Here is a 25892-nt window from a genome sequence, read left to right as displayed (position 1 = left end):
TTACACAAAAGGTCAGGAAAAAATCTTTCCATGATTTTTTATTAAGTGTAGACCATAGCCTAAGAAAAGTTTGTCCTATTAACAAATTAGAGAGAATTACATTTTATTTTCAGGTACTATTGCTATTAAAGCTTATTTTTAAAATTAAATAATAGATTTATTCAACATATTATTGGGATCCTAGTGAGAGTTATCAGGAAAGGAAAATAAATTTAAAAAATCACATTGTAAAGAAAGAAGTGAAATTGCCTCTTTTTGGAGATATGATTTTATATATGAAAAAATTCTGAAAGTCTCCACACATACAAACACACACAAAAACTGTTAAAGTAATCAATGAATTCACTAAAGTTGTGGAACCCAAAATCAATATATAAAAATAGGTTTATTTTTTACTCACTAACAACAAACTATTGGAAAGAGAAATTAAGAAAATGATCCCATTTATACTAGCACCAAAAATGAATAAAATAGGAATAAATTTAAAGTAGTTAAAGGTCCATATACTGAAAACTATAAAATACTAATGGAAAAAATTGAAGAAGACATAAATAAAAGAAAAAAATAATCTTTGTTTTTGGATTGAAAGAACTTATATTGTTAACATGTCCATACTGCCTACAATGATCTACAGATTCAGTTCAGTCCCTATCAATAGTACAATTTCATTTTTCAAAGGAAAAGTAAAAACTATTCTTAACATTGTATGTAAAACTAAAAAAAGATGCTAAATAAGGAAAATATGACTGAAAAATGAAGCTGAGCACATCTCATGTTTTCATTTCAAACTACATTACAAAGCTATAGTAATCAAAACATTAAAAATAGATCAACAGACTAGCCTATATAGCCCAGAAACAATCCTATGCATATATAGTGAACTATTTACAATTAAGAAATTAATATACAGTGGGAACAGGATAGTATATTCAATAAATGATGCTGGGAAAGCTGTGTAGCCATATGCAATAGAATGAAACTGGATCCTTATCTTATACCCTATTATTTAAAAAAAAAAAAAACTCAAAATGGGTTAAAGTCTTTAATATAAAACATGAACACACAAAACTCCCATAAGAAAATACAGGTTGGTAAGCTCTTTGATATTGGTCTTGGAAATGATATAGTGGTTTTAACACCAAAAGCAAAGACAAGATAGCAAAAACGACAAAGTGAAACAATACCAAATTAAAGGAATTCTGCCAGAAAGGAAACTTTCAACAAAATGAAAAGTCAATTTATATGATGGGAGAAATATTTGTGAACCATCTATCTGATAAGAGGTTAATTAATAAAAAAGTGTATATAAGATACTCATCCAACTCAACTCAATATCAAAAAACCCAAAACAAAACCAAAAACAAACAAACGAGCAAACAAAAACTATTCAGGCAAAGGGTCTGAACAGATTTTTCTCTAAAGAATACATACAAATGGCCTATAGTTACATAAAAAGGTATGACACATTACTAATCAAGGAAATGCAAGTCAAAACCACAATGATATCACCTCACACCTCTTAGTATGTCTATCATTCAAACGACAAGAGATTTTTTTTTTACATGCTGACAAGGATTTGGTGGGAAGGAAACACACACTCTTGATGAGACTATAAATGATATGGCCAGTAAAGAAAAAGGAGATGACAACTTACACACCAACTCTATTCAAGCAACTAATATTCCTTACATATTTTGCAATGTGTTTGTAACTCATTGTCTGGTAGCCTTTTTGTGTGAATGCAATTGCACAAGTAAATCTTATCATAGAAATAACTTGTTGCATGGATTATAGAAGTCAGCAATTCTGACAATTGATGTTTAGAGTAAACTTGTCCTCTCTTACTCTTTTGGTAATTAATTAATCTAATTTTAAAAATAAGTGTGGTAAAGATACTAGAGAACAGCAAAAACAAGATAACATGAGAGATGGATTTTAGAAAAATTTACATATTCTAGCTGAAGCATTATGTTTCTAAATTTTAGACATGCATTCAAATCCAAAGGCATATTTTATCTCTAAATAGTCACACATAGTGAAGATATCTATACTTTCTTCTGATTCTGTTTGCACAAATTTGGCCATACATGTGTAGCATTTTGTTAGTCTGTTTCCCACTCAGTAATGCATTTTCTCTGCCTTTAAGGAACAGGCAATAGAGTTTCAGCATTAAATCTACTCTTTCCAAATAGTTTAATGGCATCATAAAAACATTCACAAAATAGCATTAAAGGTCAGCAATAAACTGACTAAATCTTCTTGCCTTTTAAATATATGGATGTCCAGCATATCCTCAAAAGCTCTGAGTTTGGAAATTATCTGCTGAGCCTGCACTGCAGTTAATTTTTATTGCTGTTTAAATATGATGCATCAGCAACATAATAAACCATAACCCTGTATAATAAACCCTACTTTGATGCAAATCAATAGGCAGTGATGTTGTATAAAAGGAAGCTAAATACATGGAAACTATAAGACACCTATAATAGCCAGAGCACACAACCAGCACAAAGCTAACCAAACCATTTCTAATAAGAATGTTGGAGCAAACTGATAATAGCCAGCTCTACTACAAAGAATAGAACAAACGTAAGACACTCAAGTAGGACTCAGATAATAGGAATCTAACTCTGTCACATGATTGTTTCCTAGGAAACCAGACAGTGGAATAAAACCATCTCAAGTAATCAAAACTGCAAGTATCATAACTTTAAAAATGTTTTTGTAGTTAAACCTTTACTGATCCAGAAGAACAAAATTCAATCTAAATAAAACCCAGGGATGATTTTAAAACATGATAAAAAAAAGAAGAGAGTGATCTCATAGTAGTACCATCACATTATTCCAGAAGCAGCAGTGGCTGCCTGCTGGTGTTTATAGGTTAGGTAATCTGACGGATTTGCCGTAACACACATTCATCTTCTAATTCAGTGGATATGAATTGGAAAGATAAGGTCATAAATATAAGGCTATAGTTAACTCCTACTCAAATCCCTCTTATACAATTTCATTCTTCTGAGAAGCATTAAACAATCATTGGAATGCTGGATGTGGGACTGAAATAATTACTGTTTTTGACATGCATCTGTTCTGAATAGATTTGACTGACTTTTCTTTGTAGCATTAAGTGAAAGCTAAGCGAATTTTAAGAGCCTCAAATGAAAACTGTGCTGAATGTAGCACCAAATTACAAGGGCAAAATCACAGGAGTGCTAAACTCTGTTTTAAAATGACCAGCTTTATTGTTTGACAATGGCAAAACATTTGATTTTTCAGGGTGTCCTCCTCCTCAGTGTGAATATAAAAATAATGTCTGCAAGACTTTCCACTGACACAAAAAATAAATCAAGGATGATGATGTTAGTTTGCAGTTTTTACTCATTCTTGACCTTGTCCTCAAACTGAATTGTTTCACTTCCTGTTCTGGTGTGTTCAGGACATTCCTGGTAGCCTGAGATGCACAGAATCCCTTGGTGCGCCTATGCTATGTCCTCATGGAAACTGGTCCAGATGCTTTCCTGCACTGAAACTTGACTTTTCTCTTTCATGTTGCCTTGTAAAAGTACTCTTAGGTAGACTACTAAGGTAAATGCTGACAGTATGTACTGAGTGGTAATACGATGATGCTATTTCTCTAATAAAACATAACTAAATCACTTACTTGTTTATTCCTTTGCCAGACTTTGGTTGATTATCTCGTTTGTGGAAGCTACTGTGCCAGATGACAGGGTGGGCGAGTGGAAAAGGTGACTACAACAAAGCAAGTACTCTTATCTTGTGAAAATGTGTACTATTTAGTAGAAACTACAAGCAGATTATTTCTATTCCCCTCATAACAACACTTTAATTATCTATAAATTACAACTGAGAAAAAGAAAGTTAAATAACTTATCCACTAATTGAGAGAGCAAACAAATGAGCCAAACAAGTTTCTCATGTTTCCATACTTAAAGAAAATAAAAAAAAAAAAACATTCAATCAAATAAGGAAAAAGAAAAAGCAGTCAAACGAAATCAAGCCAAACCAAACCAAATTTTAAAAAATTGTGAAAATAGAACTTTGGAAGCAGTGTACCAGAAGCAATAACTGATTATTTAAGATCAGATTATTTATCAGATCTTAAATATTATAGATTTAATTGCTAGTCCTGTTAGCACATGTATAATAAGAAAATAATTTTCTTATCTGGAATTGTAAATAAAGACACAAAATTAGGGGAAAGAGCACTTTACATCTTCATGTCCCAGAATGCTAAGGAACTGCAATACCTGTACTTATCATAAAGTAACAACAACAACGACAACAACAAAAACCTTTACCTTTCACCCCACTACGAGAATTAGCCCATGTAAACAGTAATCTGGAAATTCAAGAAAAACTTTCTATATCTTGCAAGTTGCCCAGAATTTTCTTTCTTCTCTCCACATTGGTCCAAGTGAGAATGGCTCAATGATATATTTCCTTTTAGAGAATTTTTATTTCTAGAAAAATAAGAGTTTGCCATCTCTTTCCCCTCTTTTATTATTAAAGAAGCCCAATAAATCCATAGGCCTACCTGGGTGCAGTGGAATGAGTAGTAGATGAAAAGAAAGATCTTAGGAGAGCTTAATATATGTGCCTTGGAATAAGGAGACAGAGAACCAGGTCCATGACTTTCACAGGAAGAACACAGAACATAAAAACAAGGCTGGTTCTTCCCATGAAGTCAAGATGGGGGAAAAAAAAAACCAGTGGCAGAATTACTAACTTGTCACTATTTAGCAAAGAAAAGTCCCCTGTGGTCCTTCACAGAGTTGACCCATGATCTCTGAACTCTGGCATTACTTGCCATTCTAGTATGCTCACTCCTTCTTCCTGGATTCTTCAAAACTCCTTATATGCCAGAAATTGAAAGGAAAGTAAATACCTGCTCATTTTAGAGCGAGCGTTACAAACCAAAACAGAGATTTTTTTTTTTATTATTTCACTGCTTGACACAGTCCTAAGTGTATACTGGGAAAGGGCCAACATAAATTAGAGGGCATGCTTTACTATGTTAAACAGTTATGTTTCAGGCAGGAGGGGTTTTTCTCAGTGACATATTAAAAGGAAAACACCATACGGCTTTGATTATTTTTCTAAGTATCAATCAAAGCTATACACATATTGTTGTCTCTTCTCACATTGTATAAGGATTTTGACAATCCCTTAAGTCAATATAGTCATTCATTATAGTTATAATCAGACTTTATTTCAAATGTCTTCTTTCTGCATATGTAACATTAAAGAACCCACAATGATTAAATGGCCAGAGATTCATGGTCTTAATGAATTGTTGTCAATTATTCAAGAAATGTTAATAACTACAAAATAAAATAAAAGAACTTCAGTATTTTCTCTGAGTATAAAATAGCTATTATGAGGTGAGGGAGATAACATATTTTAAATTAAGAAAACTATAATGAAACAAAATGTTTGCTGGGAAAATGAATACCAGAGAATTTGGTAAAATTTTATGAAGATTTTTAGGGCAACTCGCACTAGATGGTAAAAGAAAATGACAAAATGTCTTAGTACACTAAAACACTAAAGGTTGTTTTAGTCCTTAGTGTGTCTGGGTATTCAGATGCACTCCTTTTGGAGATACAGTTGTCCTTTTTCATTCCAACTTTTGACAACACTGTCTTTACAGTACCAATAGACTAACTTGAAGTCCTCCTGTTTCTCCACCAGCTGGTCAAAATAAAAAGAGTAAGGAGAACAAGTAAAGAGGATTTCCCATAAAAGTTTATGATACAACATGGCAGTCAGGTATGTCATAACCGCTATATCCCTTTAGCCATACAAAAGTCAAAAGGTCCAATACAACTTCAGGAGACTGGAAAACACAGTATTCTTCTATAATTAAAAAAATAGGATTTTAAACATCTAGCAAATCTCTTGTATCATCAATTTGTTAATCTAATTACTGTTGTATTATTTCACTTATTTACATGACACACCATTTGGAAAAAAAGTTTAGGTGACAAAGAGCAAACGTTGAGCTAAATACATTCTGGAATATTATGGGCAGCTCACCCATATTTTATTCTCTAATAGAAATGTCCTTCTCTACTGCTACCAATGGCCCTTTGTTGAGCTTTCTGAGCATCTCCTCATCTTTTATTTATCATGATTGGGGTTCATGCCTGTGTATTTTCTAGTATTCCAAAATCATGGAAAGTTTATAGAACCAATTATTGTTTAATGTTTGAAATAGTTAAAGGATTTTTTATGTTGATTTGCTTGGAATACTTTTTTTGATCCTCTCACATTCTTGTTGGTCTTCACTTGCCCAAACTAATGTATTTATTTAAATCACTTTGTAGTACTGTGTTATTGTCAATAAAGTATTGAATGAACACAATTGACTAAATGTTTTAGTACCATTAAATGTAAACAAAGTTATAGAAAAGCTAAACATATTGCTTGAAGAACACTCAACTCTGAACTTAATTTAGAAAAAAGTAAGGAGCACCAGATGCCAAGATTCTTAAATAAATAATGACAAATAGTAATGTGAAAATCATATTAAAATTAATGATGAATTCTATAATTTAGAAAGTAATAAAATGAAATGCTAACAAGATAAAGAGATATTGTTGTTAATGATATTCAATTTTCACACCAACAAAACAATTATTTAAAGCTGAGAACACATCCTAATATTATTTTACTTTTCTTTATTGTTCACTGCATTTATCTCCAAAAATTCTTTCAGAAAGAAAGCAAAATAAGTCATGACAGCATAAAAGTACTATAGGAAAACATAGGCAGAAAATTTCAGATATCTCACACAAAAATACTTTCACCAAAGTATCTTCTAGACCAAGAGAAGTAAGGGAAAAAATACACAAGTGGGACTATATCAAACTAAAAAGTTTCTGCACTGCTAAAGAAGCCGTTACCAAAATGAAAAGGGAACAGACCATATGGCAGAACATATTTGCCAATGATATATTGGACAAGGGTTTGATCTCCAAAATATATATAAAGAACTCATACAGCTCAACACCAGGAAGACAAAGCATCCAAGTAAAAAAATGGGCAAAGGCCCTGAATAGATATTTCTCCAAGGAGGACATTATAGACAAATGAAAAGATATTCAACATCACTAACCATCAGAGATACAAGTTAAAGCCACAATAAAATACCATTTCACACCAGTCAGAATGACCATTATTAATAAGTCAACAAACAATAAGTGCTGGGTGAGACTGCAGAGAAAAAGGAACCCTAGTACACTGTTGGTAGGAATGCAGACTGTTGCAGCCACTGTGGAAAACAGTATGGATTTCTAATGTACTGCCTTATAAAGTCTCAACATGAGGGCACAAGGAAAGAGTCTGAGTTATCTAACCTAAGGACTTAATAAATCGGTGTTTGCAACATGGGGATGTTGGTAGAAAAAAATTGTTACTAATATTGGGTATCATTATCTAAATCTGTATTTTCTTTTGCATGTGCTTTTATTTTATTTTTAAAAAGGTTTTATTTATTAATTTTTAGAGAGGCAAAGGGAGGGAGGGAAACATCAGTGTGTGGTTGCTTCTTCTGTGCCCCCTAACTGGGACCTGGCCCACAACCCAGGCATATGCCCTGACTGGGAATCAAACCAGTGACCCTTTTGTTCACAGGCTGGCATTCAATACACTGAGCCACACTAACTAGGGCTTTTGCGTGTTCTTTTATTGTTGCTGTGACATCTGCCTTCAGTGCAGCTACAATGCTGCAAAAAAACCACTTGCATGGTAGTCAAACCCTTGCTGACTTCTCAGGGCACACTGTGGAATTGGGGAGAGGGAGAAGTGGCATGTAAGATTTTAAGAGCCAGTCACCTGGGATGGAGTGTTGGAGGAGGTCACTGAGAGATAATGACCACTGATTGATCCAGGACCTGGGCAATCTGAGGCTCCACCTTCTCTCCCCTGTCCTTGGAATGTACTCTCAATCCACTGTTCCCACAGTGGGAGTCATTTCAAGGAGGTAGCTTTGAGAACCCAATGTGTTGTTGAGACTATCTGGACTGATAGTGATGGAACGCAGTTAAGGTCCTCTGTATTATATAAATATAAATTCTGGCAGGCTTGTGCGGAGATCTCCTTGTCTTGTGCCACCCAATACAAACCACCTGTGCAAGTTCCTTTGCTTATTAAAATTGGTACCTACCAATCTGTTGGTGTCCTCTGCTGATTTCCACTCCTGGATAAGCTTTGAGTTTGGGCAGGGCCAGCTGACAGGTCTCCATGGTTCTGGGAGACCTATTATCATGGTCTGCAGTTGATGGGAACCACAGTTGGAGTCCGGAGGGTCTCCTGTTGGACAGGTTCGCTGCCAGGGCCCTGAAGTTGGAGAGGGCTGCCTTAAAGGTCTGAGTGTTTGTGCCACTGATAGGTCACAGAAGTTGCATAAAGCTGGCAGCTACTAGGCTTGGCTCAACTGTCCTGCAAGGTCAATGGTGGGCTCCAAGATGGTGTGTTTTCTGATTGGGCATGGCCATTATGCACAGGTAGGTGATAGGAGGGGCTCTGTGGTCTTAGAGCAGGTTAGCTTGGTTATATGGTAGATACAATATTGTCATGGGCTCTAGGGTTGGACAAAGCTTCCCAGCAGGGAGAGACTTCTAACCTGGCTCCATAGTTGGGACCTGTAAGGCATCTTCGAGTTTTGTTTTGTTTTTAATAGTATATTTACTGGGGAAAAAAGTTTAAAAACTTACTATGGTAACAGAAACAACTTTGATGTAAACAATAAAAACACTTTAGCTTATTTTTGATAGAATAGATAGGAAATGCAAAAAATCAAATGAAGTTTAGGTTTGTTTATCTATACAAATAGAAATGAGAATTTCTATGAATATACAACTAAGGAAAATACAAACACATTTTTATTTGGAGTAGAAATGCATTTTTGTCCATAACTTTATACTTGAAACATTATTTATTTTGGAGCATTTTTATGAGAAATTATTAAGTACTATTGGAATAAAACAAGCAAATATTCACAAAGCAATTGTAATAAAATTACTTATCTTATGAAATGTTCCCTTACTGATTTAAACGAATCAAATCTTCCTTCTAGTATGATTGGAAGTGGACTCTATATTTACTATATTTTCTAGTATTACTAAGTGCTATCCCTTAATTTGGGATATTTGCATGAGTTTACCTCATCTTGGCACCAAATTTGTGATTCTGATTATCAAATAAAAGCCTCAAAATGAGAAATTTTGATGTACAAAGCTAATTAGAAGTTTGTTTTGCTTTTAAACTGGATATTAGAAATAAGAAAACAAGAGTGAAAATCCATAAAAGAAGACATATAAACATTTTAAAATATTTAACTTGAATATATATGCTTTGAAACTACAATGGAATTAAAATACATTCAACCATGATTCTGTTAATAAATGCTCCTTGACACAGAATTGGGGAGAAGTTTTTGTCAGTCTGACTAATCAAGTGTATTCATTCTAGTCAGGGATCTTCTTTCTAGTTTTTACTTATCATTGTTCTACTTTCTCTGCCTTACTCTCCCATGTGTTTTAGGACTATTCTCTTTAGTCTTTACTTGCTCAGTAACTGCCAGTTTAAGGTATCTAAGGTATTTGCATATAAATTGAACTAAATGTATTCCTAGCCATTCTTCTTGATTGTGTACCCTGAGGCAGCTGGTGCACTCAGTGACAATATTCTTATTAATCCATTAAGTCAATCATTTTGGGTTGGATCCCTTGTTTTAGAATAGATTTTTTTCACCTTCCTCTATTAGATTCAGTAGGAACCATTTGTCTATCTGCTTATACATATAGTATGGATGTTAGTTGATTTACAGGCACTATTTCAAATAATTTAATTATTTACTGTCTCCATCATTAGCCATTAGAGGCCAAAATTGGTTAATTTATATAAGTGAGAGAATTCTAACTTAAAATCACTTAAAAAATACAGGATGTTATTTTCACACAGGTGTTTAGGTATGGTTGAATCCAGATGCTCAGACTACTGATACCAATCCTAGCCCATATCTTCATCTCTTAGACAGGTTCTTCTTGCCAATCGCTGGACATGAGGGCAACTAGTAACTCTAAACTCACGTCCTACTGATTTTTAGGGCTTAATCTTATCCAAAAGTTCTGGCACACATTCTAGAGGAGTTGTCTGTTTTACCTAGCTTTAGATGCATGTCAGCTTGTGCCTAAGAAAGTGAATTCATATTATAAGAAAATTATGATAGGGATTTCAGAAAGACAAAAACAGTATGCTTATTACATATTTTTATTATATTTATTTAACTTTAAAGCACTTATTTAAGCATATAGAATGGAAACCCTGATGAAACAAATTGCATTTTTTTTAAATAATACATTTCATGTCTGTAAAAGACTATCCGTGTATTAGGATCAATACATTTCAAGTACTCCAGTCAATTTTTAAGGTGAAATTTCACACATACAAATATGTAGAGTCTGACATAATGAACTATCAGGGACTCATTACCTGGACTCTACTTATCAGCTCAAAATTGATTATATTTCATCTCTAGATCCTACCTAACATTCCCTACTCAATGTACTTAAAGTCAATTTTTAGATATAATGTGATTTTTTCCATAAATATCTTAGTGTTAGCCAGTGGGAATTTCTTTAATATAGCCTCTGGTATTGTTCACATCACTACAATGGTCCATAATTATTTCATTTTCATTGTTCTTCAAGCAATATCCTAAGCACATTTTATAACTTTGCTACCAGACCTAGAATCAATTATTCCTCCAGGGAACCCTGGGGATTCCTTTGGAATTTGAGTGTATTAAAAAATACCATTTTGACTTATACCATTTGTCTTTACCCATACAAGTTTAGGATAACACTCCATTTTGAAATATTTTATTGTCACCTCTTTGTCTAACTTATAAGTATAGTTGTCTTCACTTCTTCCCTCCACTCCCCTCCCCAACCCCAGCCATCTCTACCGCTCACCCTCAATCCTATCCCACTTTGGTTTTCTCCATGTGTCCTTTATACATGTGCCTTCATGGCCCTTCCCTTATTTTCCCCCATTATCCCTCTCCCTACTCCCCTCCAGTTACTGTGAGTTTGTTCTTTATTTCAATGTCTCTGCTTATATTTTGTTTGATTGTTTGTTTTGTTCATTAAGTTCCTCTTATAGATGAAATCATATGGTATTAGTTTTTCACTGCCTGGCTTACTTCACTTAGCATAATGTTCTCCAGATCTGTCCATGCTGTCCCAAGAGTTAGGAGCTCCTGCTTTCTTTCTGCTGCATAGCATTCCATTGTGTAAACGTCCCATTGTTTTTTGATCCACTCATTTACTGATGGCTGCACATTATTGAATTAACTAAAGTAGATCCACAAATTCAAATATCAGTTAATAAAGAACATTAAGCTTTCATTTAAAAATAATGAGGCTGTCTTTTATCATTATTTGTACTTAGTTACACTTTCAGCTAATATTTAGAATCCTAAGTGATTATTTAAGCCTCTTTTTAGTTTTTAGAGAATAACATTTCATATTTTCATAATTTAAACAGTTAACAACATTTTAGATTAATAAAAATAGTGGAAATCTTGCCCTCATTCCAATCCACTTTATAAACTAAAGAAGAAATTTTTTCAACACACACACACACACACACACACACATACACACACAAATATGAGAAAGCAAACAAGTTCCAATCTTGGAGTAATACTTTACAGATTTAAAGGTAAACATGAATATAATTTTTGGTAAAATGATCAGACTCTTGAGGTTCACTCACTACCACAAATTATTCACATAGGGGAGGAAAGCAACTCTAAGATTTCAGAATTTTTTTAACTCGATATGCATAAATATATTTAGAATTTATGTCACAAGATGATAAATTCTTTGTAGATGCTGAATTCTAATGTCTGTTTTCTATGTTTACTCTTTTGGAATCATGCCATCTCCAGTGATTTAAAGCTATGCCCCTCTACACCGATATTCTAGAGGTAGCTGCTTTGGAACTTAACAATAAATTAAAATAATAAATTGTATCTACATAGTATTTATTTTGACTTTACTATATTCTGGGCCTTTGATTTATATATCATCTCATTGAAGCCTTATCCCCACACTCAGAAATATGGAAATTAACAAAGCTAATTTCTATATACAATGGTCTGTATAATTTTAATTCTATCTCAAAAGGTAACTGCTTTCCATGTCCTTTGTGTACTCTTCTCAAAAAATTTTGTACACACTTATAACATATAAAAACAATTCATTTTATCCCCAAATTTACAAAATTTACATATTCATCTTCATAATATATTTTAATTGAACTTGTCACCCATTGAAATATACTACTTACACATTGCATCTAAATTTGCTGGGATTATATTGTAAGAACCATGAAACACCAATCTAAAAGAACCTATACACCACAGTGTTCATTGCAGCACAATTTACAATAGTCAAGTCCTGGAAGCAATGTAAGTGGCCATCAGTAAATGAGTGGATAAAGAAACAGTGGTACATCTACACAATGAAATACTATGCAGCAGAAAGACAGTTCCTACCCTTGGGGACAGCATGGACAGAACTGAAAAGCATTATGCTAAGTGAAGTAAGCCAGGGGGTGAAAGACAAATACCATATGATCTCACCTTTAAGAAGAATCTGATCAACAAAATAAGCAAGCAAGCAAAATATAACCAGAGACTTTGAAATTAAGATCAAACTGATGGTAACCAGAGGGGAGGTGGGAGAGGATGATTGGGGAGGAGGGGCTGGATGAAAGGTTTTCAGGAATATCTATAAAAGACACATGGACAAAACCAAAGTGGGGTGGGGTCAGTGGTGAGAGGTGGAGGTGGCTGGGCTGGGGGGAGTGGTGGGGAGAAAATGGAGACAACTGTACTTGAACAATAATAAAAAAAACACATTTTCCTTGTAAATTTAAGCAACTTCCATATTTCAAGAAAAAAAGTATATTCAAGCTTTCAAAAAATATTTTTTGCAAAATCAACCAAATCTCTATAATTCATTGAATCAAACTTCTATAATAAATATGTTTTATTTGTGATATTTTTAAAAGATATTTATTTTTATTTACATTTTATTGTAGCTATGTTGGAACACATAACATTTTTCCAAAGTATAGTCCTCATATTCAAGGGATTAAGAACATAATTTTCTACAGCTAATGTTTGCAAACTGATATCCTAGATGAGCAAATACAAATTCTTTCTGATATTGTGAAATGCTAGTGTATTGGAGGAAAATATAAATCAAAAGACAGCTGTGCATATGCATGCACCTATGTGGGTGTGGTGAGGGTCAGATGGAAAGTCAAAGGATTGTATGGTGAGTGCCCTTAAGCCTAGTTCATGAAATTGAATTAGAGAGATGTTCTTCAGCTTAAAAGGTGTCTAGAGAGCCTAGTGTCCAGGAGGACCACAGGGCTCTTGAACTCAGTGAGAACAGTTTCGCTGCCCTACTAGCATAAATAGCTCATTTCTCAGAGTCACTTAGAAACCCAGTTTAGAACCCTGGAAACCAATACATTTGAAGGAGGAGATTATGCCCTTCATACTTCAAGCAATGGAAAATTCACTCCAAGCTTAGCATTTAATAGGTGTTCATTTAATTAAATGCTAAGCTGAAGATAGATGAAGCTCAATGATTAAATTTCCATAGGGCTCAAAGTTAGTTGGGAAGCTAATATGTTTGGTGCAAAAATATCTTGAGTTGCCAAATTGAGCACAAATAAATAAAAATATAAAATTTTTATATTTCATATAAGTTTTTAGGATTAAGGATTATGTTTTATAGAACTCTATTTGGAAAAAATGATCTGGAGATTTGACTTAGGCCTACAGTTTAATGAGACTGTCAAACACATTAATACAAAGTTAAATTTTCATAGTAGTGACTCAAGCTATTTTCATACATTCTTGATGTAGAACACTGTCAAACTTAGTGTAATTGGTTGGACACCGACTCCCTGAATGCCGTTTTTAAAATAGCAGGGGAGAGACTTATTCAAGCATACTGCAATTTCACACCAGGAACAAGTAAAGTCTATCAGGAAATCTATCTGGAAAAAAATAGTTAAGGTAATCATATTAGTAGAAAATGTCATATTTTCAAAGTTGTCAATTTTAATGGGAATTTGAAGATTTGTAGGTTCTGCAGTAGTAAAATAATGGAATGAAAAAGATATTATAGTTTATTGAAGGACCTAGTATATGAAGAAAGGGCAGACATGATATAATCAATGAGGAAATAGCCAACTGAAATCCAAATGATTAGCAGGATAGTCAGTTGATTAAAAACTCTAGGATACAGACAGTTGTCATAAATCAGTTTTCCAAATCTAAGGTGCTTCCTTAATTTTTTGATTGTACATCCAAAATATTTGTTCTATATATCCATTATACATATCAGCAAATTTGTTCTTATATTAACAAATATATAATGTTAGAAATATTTAAGCATATCTTTTGATTATTTTGCTTTTGCTCTCTTCTTTTGAAATGCATACAGAACATTAAAATAGGCCCATGAAATTTTAAAATTCTTCAGCTGATTTGGAATCAAAAATCTAAATGCTATTTGTTGTTACAGTCAGTTATCTTTTAAGAAAACATATAGACTATTACCTTTAGAAGAATCAGTGCATTTGGGTTTTCACATTATAAAAGTGAAAATATCCCCAAGAATAAATAACATTTTGCACATACTAAATATGTAAAACAATCCTTTGATGAGAATGGGAAAGAAACCTGAGGCACTAGAAATGCATTTTCATTAAGTTAAAGTATTTTTCTTTTCAAGTAGGCAAAAATGTAATAATATCTCCTTCTGAAAAGATGGAGGAAAATAAAATGACCATGGTGTTGTATAAATTTCTCTTTACCTATTTGTTTCCAGACATAATATTAAGAAAAAGTATAATATGAGGCACCATGGTTGTAGTAAAGCAGAGATTTTTGTAATAGCAACAATTCTTTGCTTTGGTAAATACTCTTCTCTTGCTGTTGTTTTCAATAAGGCATTATATTTTCATTTGTTTTGCTATATACACTCTCATTAGCACAAAAAAATATTTAATGAGCACATTGTACAGCATGACCTGAAGGGATAGAATATCTCCCTTTAAGCATCAGAGCAGCAGGAGGTAAACCCCATGGCATTTATTACTAATAACCTTCCACTGACATTTGAAGTTGATTGACAGTGTTTAAAGTTTTTGACAGTTGTCTTAGGCATGCAGCTTTGCAAATAATACCTAACAAAACAGGTTCATCAGAGATTTGTGAAGATACATTTTTTTCAGTCTTCAGTACTTATGAACTCATCTAACCCTAATTCCCATCTAATGCAGTTATGAATGAACTCCATGTCCTGCAAACCTTATCTCTCAATCTGAGTAAATATATATATAAAAGACATAATAGAAATTAAATAAAATTTCACTACCATGTTGCATAAATATATCCATACAGAAACTTCCAGAATTATAGGTCTTTTATAGGTCCTTAAAATAAGTAGTTATAAAATCAAATCTGTAACACAAAAGCATAGAGAAAACATTCATCAGAAAGACAATTTTAAAAATTCAGATAAGGAAGAGAACAAAAAGCAATGTAGACTAGTAGAATGCAGACTTTGTCAATCTTGCAGGTGTGTGAAGAGAATAATCAAATGAATATAAAATGCCTGATGCAAAGGTGTATTCCTGTCTATTTTCCTGCCATATTTCCAATGGGAATATGAAAAATATGTTATCAGAGAGAAAAAAATGTTAGTACTAATGAAACAAAGATCTGATTCTTTGAAAAGATAAATAAAATTGACAAAGCTCCACTAGACCCACTAGGGGAAAAAAAACAAACAAAAAAACATAAATGAAATCAAAATGAAAGAGAAGTTATAACAAACACCACAAAAATACCTAGGATTATACAAGGATAGTACTACATGTCTTCATTGTCTAAGACACCCTCTGAACCTTTGGCAATCACTGGTCTTTATACTGTTTCCACCATTTTGCCTTCTCCAGAATAGTTAAAATAATACAGTATGCAGCCTTTCAGATTCCATGCTTTTCTGTGATTTGATAGCTCATTACTTTTTATTGCTAAATAATGGTCTTCTATGTGGATGTACCATATTTTCGTTATCCATATTCTTATCAAAAGGCATCTTGATTGAGTCTAAGTTTTGACAATTAAAAACAAAGCTTCTATAAACATTCATAAGAAGGTGTATGTGTGGATGTAAGTTAGCTAATTTGGGTCAGTACCTGGATACATGATTGTTCAATCATATTGTTGCCCTATGTTGTACAAAACTGTTTAAACTGCCTTCCAAAGTGGATGCACCATTTTGCATTTCCACCAGCAAGAATGATTGGTCTTGTTAATCTACATCTTTACCCATGTTTGATGTTAAGGTTTGGGTTTTAGCCATTTTATTAGGGATGCAGTGATATCATATTTCTCTCTTAATTTGTAATTCTGTAATGATAATACTATGTTAAGTATCTTTTCAGATGATTATTGGACATTTATGTGTCTTTTGGTGTGGTGTATATTCATATTTGTACACATTTTAATATTGTTTGTTTAATACTTAATGAGTTCTAAGAGTTCTTTGCATATTTTAGATACCAATCCATTGCACATATAATGTATTCTTTGCAAATATTTTCTTCCAGTCTTGGCTTTTCTTTCTCTTAATTGTTCATTAGAGAAGTTTTTAAATTTAGTGAAGTCCAATTTACCATTTTTTTTCTCTTATAGATTGATTTGCTGTTGGTGTTGTATCTGAAGAGTCATCATCAAACTCAAGGTCATTTAGATTTTATCCTTCACCAATTTCTATATGTTTTATAGTTTTGCATTTAAACTTAGGTGTATAACACTTTTCATTTTTTTGTGAGGAGTGTACTGTCAGTTTATAGTCATATATTTACATGTGAATTTTCAGTGGTTCCAGCATATTTATTGAAAATATTATCTTTTATCCACTGAAATATCTTTGCTTCTTTGTCAAAGTTCAATTGACTATTTGTGGTCCTGTATCTGAGCTTTATATTCTATTCCCTTGACTTATTTGTCTATTCTTTTGCTTTTCCACATAAATTTAAAAATTAGGTTGTTGATATAAAAACAACTGCTGGAACTTTCATTTGGATTGCATTTTATCTGTAGAGCAAGTTGGGAAGAATTGACATCTTAACAACGTTAACTCTCCTGTTCACAAACATGAAATGGCTCACCTTTCACCCAGATCTTTGATTTCTTGCATCAACATTTTAAAGGATTTCTTCACATAGACCATGCACATACTCTATTAGATTTATACTGAATCACTTAACTTTTGTGCCAATATAAATGATGTTTTTAATTTCTAAATTCAATTGTTCATTGATGGCATATAAAAAGCAATTAACATTTCTCTATCAGCCTGGTATTTTGTACCTTCCTATAATCCCTTAACAATTGCAGGAGTTTTGTCTTGTTACTGTACTTTGAGTAGAAATATACTTTTTATAAATGCTTTTATATACAAGACTCCGTGAATTTATTTTTTCTTTTCTACCATTTTACACTATACAAGATATTTTTGAAAAATATTTTTGACAAGATATTTTACTTTTAACTTATGAATGAAGTACATAAGTTAAAAGTAAATTTTTCCCATTATGATCTGTTTTCATAAGTGTACTGGTATTTATTACTGCATGCATGAGTAATATAGTGACACATTAATCATTTATTTTCTAACCCTTTAAAGACAGAAAGCATTAAAAATATATACATGCAATATCACAAATGCATTAATTTCTCCCTGGGAATCCCTCAGACTTATTCTACTATTCACTTTAAATTGTTTGTATCTTTTTCTCTTCTCATTTGCACTCTGATTACTGGTCAAACAAATACTCCTTTCTACATCTAATTGCACCACCAACACCCACTTCTTGATTTGGTCTATCATACTTAGCTTAACCACATCTCACTGTGTATGAAAGGCACTAATCCAAACAAATTCCAAGCCTCAGCTTGTATAAACATGAAGGTATATATGTTTAATTAGTTTGTGAGTCTCAGGAAAGATTCCTGTTTGCTGTAAAAAAAAAAATACTAGTCTTGGACAGTGAACTTTCATTATTTCACATAAGATTTCTGAAACTATGTTTGTAAAAAAAAAATGGGGAGAAAACGCTTTTCAAAGTCAAGGAGACTCCACATTTGAAAGTGTCTGAATCGTTATTCCTTGATCATTCTTCTCTGCTCTACTTTGTATTATATGCTTTGGTTAGCTGCACTTCGCAAACAAGAGCCACAAAAGAGTAATTCCTAATCATCTTGAGAACCCCAAAGTGACAGATTTAAAGAATTGGTTGTAGCACTCTCATCAATCTTATATGCCATATATTGATGGCATTGAAGCAGAGCTGTTCTCGCTGCTTGGAATGCTTGAATAATTGTACCATGATAACTGAAGCTACTAAAATTAGTAAGAAGGATAACAGTTAAAGCAATAAAATCTCCTCATAAAATCTACAAAAGATTACAATGAAGTAAATATGCTTCAAATTTAACCACAAGAATATACAGATTGCGCTTAAATTTATATAAATGTATTTGCAGAATACGCATATACCCACTCTCACATAAAATTAAATTATATGTGAAACGATGACTTCTGGAGGATTGTTTATAACTTAAAAACATGCCCAGTATTCTTTAATTGATAAAAATGTGACTTAGCATAGTTATACAATGACCAGCTTTCATTTAAGTAATCATTGCAAAACATTTTTACATATCAATGGCACTGAAAAATTTCACTTGCACAGCTAAATCAGCCTTTGCTCTATGCACATCAGTGCAACTGTTTTCTTCAACTTCTTCAAATTATTTTATGCTTTTGATAGTATTAAATATAAAGAATGATAAATCTTTAATGAAAATACACAATCCCTCACATTCTTCCTGTATAGTGCTAGGAAGAAGATGAATTTCAAAGGAAGCTTCAAAGAATATAGCTAAAGATAATCTGCCAATTTGATTCCCTAGAAGTAAATTATATTACTTTATCCACTATTACATTCTTATTGTTATTGACTACTGAATACTTATCAACTAAGAAAATGTTACCGTCTTCATAATAAAGGTAATTAAACAAAACATGAGTAGAATTTTATTTCTAAAGATTAAAATAAAAGGGTGCTTTAGAAATCATCATTTTTCTGTTTAAGTTGTAAGTAAATAACACATCTAATAAGTATAGTAAATCTGTATAACAATATAAACCATTATCTAATTTTGCATAACTTTTGAAGTAGTTTAAAAGGGCTGCCTTTTTGTTATAAGAAAAACATAAATCTCAAATGTAAACTTATTTGCCCAATTATCAATTAGTGACAGACCAATTAGTGACAGATGAGTGATTTCCACATTATAATTACAACAAATAAGACTGAATATTCACACTAAGACAACACAGTTGCATAGCTCTTAAAGATTATACTACTGTCTTAATGTTTCAGGTAATTATCTTTCAAATCAGAGGTCATGAATAAATTATAAAATTGTCAAGTCACCGGAATTATTTAAGTTTATGAAATATTTTTCCAAACAGTGAAACCTTGACCAAATTGTCAGACATTTATAAAGTTTAAGCAATTTCTGGGGAATTATTAGTTCTTATTACCATATTTACACTGTTGAATACTGGAAAAGTTGAATAACAGTAGGCCTATGAATTGCCTTAAAAACTAAATCTTTTAAAAATTATCATACAGTTTATTTTAAAAATTTTGATTAAAATAAATTGCTAGTATCCAAATAAGTTCATTTAAAAATACACACATACATCTTAGGGTCTTTTGCTCATAAACCCTCTCTCTTTGTCTCTATGTCTCCTCACCCCTTCCCCTGCCCATACAGTACACAGAGGTGAGTGGGACAGCCACGGGCAGAGTGGAAGGCAGAGCTGCTTGCTGCAGGCCCAGAAGTCAGAATGTAAAGCTACAGGGCATTATGCTCAGGCCTTGAAATGTAATTTAAATTCACTTGGAACCAGTAATCACTTTATTGCTTCCGATTTCTCTGTTTTGAAATGGGAATTTCTGACTTATGTCTGTCTTGTCATTTGTATTTCAGAAGAAAATATTTCTTTTTTTCTAATTTCAAAGATTTTAAATGGAAATTAATTTAGCCCCATGATGAATCATTCTCAGAGTCTGACTCATACTTGTTTTAGATGATGCAATTTGAGACTTTTTGAGCTGATTATATTTAAATGAGAGTTTGGATTTAGAGATTATATTGTAATCAGTTGAGACTGTTGGTATGTTAAAATGCATAAATGTATTCGGTATGTAGGATGTGACTTTTGGCCAGTGTATGTATTGTAGTAGGTTTGTGATCGCACAAAGCATATGACCATGTTCCAGAACCTATGAGTGTACCCTCATCTGGAAAAAGTATTATTGCAGGTGTATTGACTTAAGAAGGTCAAAATGATCTCTTTCTCTATATTTTGGTGGGCCTTAAATTGAGGACAAGAGTCCTTGCAAGAGACATCTAGAATAGAGACAAACAGAAAAGAAGACCATATGAAGACAGAAGGAGAGATTTGGGTTATAAAGCCAGAGGCCAAAGGAAAACTGGAGTGCCAGCAATATCTGTTTCAAAAAACAAATGCAAAATAGATTTAATTGCATTCTAGTATTTAAAAATTTATGAAATGTTTCAGAACATGTTACTGTTTACTATCCAAGTGATGAAAGATACTGTGAAAAAAAATGCTTTAAGACTTTCAAATACCTCAACCACCTTCCTCTATATGTGGTTTTATGTGTGTGTGTGTGTGTGTGTGTGTGTGAATCACTTCTCCCAAAAGAAAAGAATATACTATTAAGTTGTTAAAGTATCAAAAGTATAAGGAATTTGCAAATTATTCATATTTGACATATCAGTCATAGATTCAGTTTCTTTCAGATAGCTACCAAGGTATCTAAACTATCTATAGGCAAGATAGAAAGACTTTTAAGATATCTATCTAAGACTTTTTATCTATCTAAGGTGACATTGTTATCAGAATCCTGCTAACCAGCTGAAGTTTTAATTGGTTAGGGCAAAACAAAAATAGAATTGTGTGAAAGCCAAAAAATAATTAATCATTTTCTAAAATAGGTGAAATATTTTTTGTCAGAATAATTGATCAGTCAAACAAAAGGAGATTGACAGCTAATAGGATTAAACAATTTTAATTTCTTAAACTTTTTAAACTGTAATTCAAAAATAAGCATAATTATATTTTAATGAACTAATCTGATGTTAAAACCTGGTACATTTATGGTACATTACTTGAGTTAAATAGGTCAATACTTTATGCTTTTAACATTTAATGAAGAGGCCATTGATTTAATTTCTGTATAGTAAAGTGAACAATTCATGTTTTAAAACCTTAAATGTCAGACCAGTTCAACAGAAGCATCGAATAAATCCTAAAAATAAATTAGATAAAAAGGTAATCTTTTCAAATAAATAGGGTTCGGTAGTTTAAAATTTATTTCAATTAAGCAAAGAACTTTTTTTCCTGTGTTGCTTGAACAATCCAGACATATAAGCAAGTTATTACTCAGTTGGAACCTGCCTTTTACATAGCATCTGCCCTACCCAAATAGTTATACTGATAAATTCAGGTACCAGTTTAGTGAGGATTATTTTTTAAAAACCTTATAAAAAGTTGGATAGAAATCCAAGTGTAATAATGAAAGTTAAAATGTGACTGATAGAGTGATACTTCCCTGAATTTAATAGTCTTTATTGTGCCACACACTATGAAAATCAAGTCAACATTACAGATCAGCCTTCAGAAAAATTCATATAAACCACCTGAAAAAATTTCCTATTGTCAAAATTTAATTTTTTTCAGCTCCATGTTATGTAAATTATTTCTTCACAGTGAATTATTTATTTCCAGTATTTTACACATTTCACCTTCTTAAAAGATTATTTAAGGAATAGAAGGAAATTCCCCCCAAACTGTTGTAAATGATAATTACATTAATAAGAACTAAAAATATGTCATCTACCATAAGCAACTGATTTCTCTGTGAAATGGGCTACAGATCACCCTCACACGATAATCCACAGAATTTAAAATATCTGTCTTATTTTGTTAGGCAAAAATCAATTTGTATCAAGGCAAACAAAAATTATTCAATATTTTACGATTTAGAATTATATCAGGGCTGTCCAACCTGCGGCCCTCAGGCTGTGTGTATTCCAGGATGGCTATGAATGTGGCCCAACACAAAACTATAAATTTGGTTAAAACCTTATGTTTTTTTCATTATGTGTCTCAGTGTATTTAATGCGTGGCTCAAGGCAATTCTTCTTCCAGTGTGGCCAGAGATGCCAAAAGTTTGGGCATGCTTGATTTATATCCTTAAGTCAATAATTGTAACATTGGTATTATCTGTATAATAAATATACCTATATTAGTTTAAAAAATTTATTTATTTAAATACTTCTAGAGGGAAGAGGAGAAAGGGAGAAAGAGAGAGAAACATCAGTGTGTGGTTGTCTCTTGCCCGCCCCCTACTGGAGACTTGACCTGCAACCCAGGTATGTTCCCTGACTGGGAATTGAACTAGCGACCCTTTGGTTTGTAATCTGGCATTCAATCCACTGAACCACACCATACAAGGCATATATTAGGTTTTAAGTAATATAAATATACATCCTATTTTTCATTTTAAAGTAATACTTCATTTCCTTTTTCATGATAAAAATAAAGGAAGAAAGTTCTCCAAACTTTTGGTTGGAGATGACAGAGTGGTATTTATATCACACTCTTGAGCCTGAATGTAGGTAAGTGGTTTTTCAACTTCCCCTTGGAGCCACTTATTCAAGCAGAACATGCAGAAAAAACACAGAACTATGAGTTCAGAAACTTTGATTTTATAATTAAAACCATTCTGTCATTAATCAGCTCTGTGACTGTGGGCAAATAAATGTATGTCACCTGAGAAGGCTAGGTGATCACAAGGTTTCTTTGAATCCTAAATTCTATGGTCTGACTGTCACAGTCTCAGGTATCTCTAGAGGAGAGGATAGAAACTGGCTTTTGAATACCAAGAATTGTAATGATCTTGGACCGGTAGTCCTTCACTATCAAATACTCTTCTGCAATTGAGGGAAGGCAGAACCTTGAGGATGGGTTTATTCTTATTATTGTGCATCATATAGAGAAGAGATATCCATGTGTGTGTCCCAAAGAAGACATAGTTGGAAATAAGAATAGAAAGTAGATCACCTGAGAGTTTGCTTAGCAAAATGCTCCATAATTCCATCCTCTGGGAAAGATCTGGTGAATCTTTATGCCCAATTTGCCCTGTAGCCAGAGACACAAGCATAGGAAACTGTCTGTGGAGACAAGTGAACTCTAACCATAACAAAAAAAAGCATTAGGGAAACATTTTTCATAGGTTGGGACCATGCAGACTGCAGGCATGATAGAACAGTTACATTAATTTCTTTATCCATAAATTAATTTTACCAGTATTTATTGGGTATTTACTAAATGTCAGCCTCTCTGAGAGATACTAGGAAGTGCAAAGATAAAAAAAGAAATTGTGAAGCATCCATATTTCATAAGTGGAGGCATATTCACTATCAGAATAACACGTCAAGTTCAGTGATGGAGATGTGTATGGTTTACTCTAGTTGAACAGAGGAAAGGCCCATAATCCAGCTTGCAATAAATCATAGAAGACTTCCTGAAGGAGCTGACACTTTAGAAAAGGTAAAATACTTAATGTAAAGGTAAATAAGCAAAGGTGCTTAAAGTGGATAAAAATGTGCTCATTGAAAGGACCTGAGAAAACTTGAGGTAGTATTATCCTGGGAAGAGAAAAAGTACTCAGGTGATAAACTACACTATGAGCGCAAGGACAATAGAAGTACTGTTACTCATGAAAACCCTACCAGTGATTAATTCTCTGCCTCAGCCTTTGTAGCAGGGTGAGATGGATGTGGTAGGTATAATAGGTGCCCTTGGAGATTGCTTGTATCTGAGCAAAGAAGAAAAAGTTCATCTTTTTTCCTGTTTACTTAAGATGTGCAAATGGGTAGTCACATACGTTTCTGAGTTCTGTCACACCTTTATCTTTCCAAATCTCTGACACTCTTTTGCTTAAAACCTAATCATCTTGTCTTTTTGGTTTGATATAGAATAACAGGGACCTCCTAAATCTGACTCTTCTCACAGATGCCCTCAAAACTCATCTAGATAGATAGGAACAGCAAATTAAACCACCCATAATCTGAGTTTTCTGCATATCTAAGGAATAGAAAATACAACACTATAAGCTTAAAACATTGGTAAGTAGAAAATATTTTTTACTTATAAATATACATTTTAATTATCATAAGACTCAAATTTTATTTTATGAGAATTCTTTGGGTTTTTAAGGAATTAGGAAATTTCTCTCTTTTTTAATGGTTTTTGTATGACATATGACTTTTTGCCATGTCAGCACCAGAAACATGCATCTAAAGATCTGCAGCTCCATGTACTCTATTATTTTCTTTCAGAATAGCACTTTGGTCTAAAAGCAATGTCTTTATTGCCATATATTTCTGCCAATATTTTGTATCAAAGTGTGTTGACAAATATATTTGTGTGAACAAACACTTTCAAAAATAAGCAATGCTTCTGTCAAAATAAGCTGAGAATACTTTTTCCATTTTTTTAGGAAAACAAACCTCTACCTAAAGATCACTCATGTGTTTCAAAATTTACCCTCAGAACACCACAAGCTCTGGGATGTGTATATTTATAGTTTTCTCATTTTCTTTAAAACAAATCATTTTTAAAGGCTGGAAAGTTAAAACTTTGTAACATAAGTGTTAGTATTCTTGACAATTTTCATGAAGAAATATTAGTTATATTTGATGTTAATACATGTTGAAATGGAGCATAATAACTTTTCTTTTAAAATTAGTAATTGGTCCTAGCTGATATGGCTTAGTGGACTGAGCACCAGACTGAAAGCCAAAATGCTGCTGGTTCAATTTCCAGTCAGGGCACATGCCTGGGTTTCAGGCCAGGTCCCCAGTTGGGCATGTATGAGAGGCAACCACACACTGATGTTTCTCTCCCTCTCTTTCTCCCTCCCTTTTCTGAACATAAATAAATAAAATCTTTTTAAAAATAAAATAAATAATTAGACCATTTATGTTGTCAAATATGTTAGATGTTCATTTGTTCAAAGCCAGTCAAAATTGTTTTTTGATATTATTTTTGTATAACAAAAAAGCCCTAACTAACCTTTCAAAGACCTGAAAAGTTTTTTGTTTTGTTTTGCTTTTCCTAAATGAGTCTCACAGTAGAGTAGTTTTTCTTGATTGTGACTGCAGATGCTGAACACACAGAGAACAGAAACTGGCAGCCAGAAAAACCATTACATTAATGGAGTTTCATGTTGTCAAATCTTTCATGATATGCTTTAAAATTTTCAAAAATTGTCACCAGGTCTGCAGTGCGTCATAACAGTTGTAGAAGGAATTTATTTATTTTTTTATTCCAAGCCACAAAGAAGCTCAGCCATTTTCAGAAAGCATGATTTTATGAAGGTATCCCTGATTTTTGTGTGGCTTCTTTTGTTTCACCAGGCCTAAGCATTTGTTTTTTTTTAAAATTATGATCTAACTTAAGATATCTGTATTGACTCAATTGGCATTAGTTTCAATTCCAGTTACTTTTCAAAATGTGCATAATATTGACAACAACAAAACACCAAACTTGGATTTTTGGCCAAAGATAAAGGTAATCCTTTTTTTACCC

This window comes from Phyllostomus discolor, chromosome 1 (genome assembly GCF_004126475.2).
Source record: "Phyllostomus discolor isolate MPI-MPIP mPhyDis1 chromosome 1, mPhyDis1.pri.v3, whole genome shotgun sequence".
Lineage (NCBI taxonomy): Eukaryota > Metazoa > Chordata > Mammalia > Chiroptera > Phyllostomidae > Phyllostomus > Phyllostomus discolor.
Note: the sequence above shows the minus strand (reverse complement) of the source record.